Raw genomic sequence first — 2,500 nt, forward strand, 5'->3', positions numbered from 1 at the left:
TTAATATGTTATGTTTATTTCCGTGTGTGTTTTATGAATTAATCTGCATAATGGAGGTTTAAGTGCTGGACGAATTTCATTTTTAAAAGTGTTTGGTGTAAATACAACTCTTTATGCTTTTAGAGTGACGCTTGGTTTTCATTTTATTAATTGTATAACTTTAGTATATTTATGTTTTACTCATTTTACTTCCAGCTTTTTCGAAATTTCAAAACACAATTAGTATCACACACATACACACCTATATATACTATATATATATATATATATATATATATATATATATATATATATATATATATATATATATATATATATATATATATATATATATGAATGTATATATATATATATACATACATACATACATACATACATACATACACACACAGAGTATACATGCGTGTGTGCTCTGGCATAGATATATGCACACCCATACAATATATATATATATATATATATATATATATATATATACATATATATATATATATATATATATATATATATATATATATATATATATATAAAGATGTATATATATATATGTAAAAATTTTGCTAGTTTCACATATGGTTTGATGTTGCTTCATGCATCTTTGACACTACACAAATATTACTCGAATTGCTTAAAGTACCGGTAATGTATTAAATCCAAAAAATATTGTATTGAATATCAATACAGCTCTCGGTTGTTTAAATTATTATTATTTTTTTTATAAATATCATTGTAATTAAAGTAGTTTGTTTTGAGAGGAAGAAGTGAAAGGCAATGTAAGTAATGAAGACTTATCCCTGAACTCTTCAAAATGACTACTGTATCTCCTTCTATCCGTTATTAATTTTTCCATGTTTTCATAATTTTCTATTTGCTTTTATATATTATTTTTATATTTTTTTATGAGAATTCATATGGATTTTCTTTTCCTTTCATATCTGTTCTGGAAGATTTAAGTATATTTTGCTCCAGTTCCAGTTTGTAGAGTTGGTATTTTCACACGACATAAAAATCTCTTATTTTTTTTCCTATTTGATTTTGATATTTTTTTTCTATCTAATAATACGTATAACCAGTTAGTATTTACAATGCTGAGACCTTTATATATACAATTAAGTAGATTTTATTACGTTCTGAATGTTCCACTAGACGTAAATCACGGGAGAAAAACTAACGAAATGATCATTTAAAGGGAGGGTGATTCTACTCTTGTCCTTTTGCTTTGAATATATTCAATAGATTTACACTGACCTTCCTCGATTTCTTTGTATGTCGGGGGAACGTCTCTCTCTCTCTCTCTCTCTCTCTCTCTCTCTCTCTCTCTCTCTCTCTCTCTCTCTCTCTCTCTCGGCAGCTACTGTTGTTTCTATTACAAATTTAATTTGCCCTTTTTTTATCTTTTTATTCCGCGATAACTAGTGTAAATTATTCACAATCAAACGTAACATTTCAAAGGGCTGAATATTATTAAAATTCAATTTATTATTGAAATTTGGATTTGATGATGATATCTGTTTTCGTTATAGAATCGGTGAATATTGATATTTCCGTCGGGACACACACACTCTCTCTCTCTCTCTCTCTCTCTCTCTCTCTCTCTCTCTCTCTCTCTCTCTCTCTCTCTCTCCACGGTGTTACCCGTCATAGTATTACGAGAGATGCATGTAGAATAATAGACACGTTCTAAACACCTAACAGAGGGATATTTCTTAGTTAAAGAGTGGGGGGTAACACCGTGGAGAGAGAGAGAGAGAGAGAGAGAGAGAGAGAGAGAGAGAGAGAGAGAGAGAGAGAGAGAGTGTTCAATGCATGTAAAATAATGGATACGTTCTAAATACTTAACAGAGGGTTATTCCATAGTTAAAGGGTGGAGGGTAATATTGTGCTAGAGAGAGAGAGAGAGAGACTTCCCAGTGATGCCTACATAACATAAACCATCTCCTATATAGAACCGTCTCTCTCAGTTCCATAAGCCGGAACACGGAAATGTCATGTGGACGAATCTAAAGTGAATAGCTTAATTCGTCTAGATGTCCTGTCAACCGCAGGAGGGTGTCCCCAAGGGCACCGCCCCTAGAGCCGTAGAATAGGTTCTTTATAATGCGTTTCCACCATACAAAGCGGCTGTATTATCCCGTATCTATGTCGCTGTAAAGGGCCTATAGAAATCGTGTTGGGTATACATAGCGAGCGGTCTTTGAGAGTAGGCACCTCCGGCGCCGACGGGATCTATACTCGTATGGGAACATGACGAGGTGCATTGTGCACTTGAGTTCTATACCAGTTGCGCTGTGTTTAGCTGTTCAATACATGTTTTGTTTTGCAGTTTTTTATTTGGGCACTGGAGGTAATGATATGGACATCTATGGGTTTAAAGGGACTGTATTATTATTATTATTATTATTATTATTGTTGTTTTTGTTGTTGTTGTTATTATTATTATTGTTATTGTTATTGTTATTACTATCTTTATTATTATTATTATTACTATTATTATTATTAT

Source organism: Palaemon carinicauda, chromosome 32, assembly GCF_036898095.1.
Source record: "Palaemon carinicauda isolate YSFRI2023 chromosome 32, ASM3689809v2, whole genome shotgun sequence".
Classification (NCBI taxonomy): domain Eukaryota; kingdom Metazoa; phylum Arthropoda; class Malacostraca; order Decapoda; family Palaemonidae; genus Palaemon; species Palaemon carinicauda.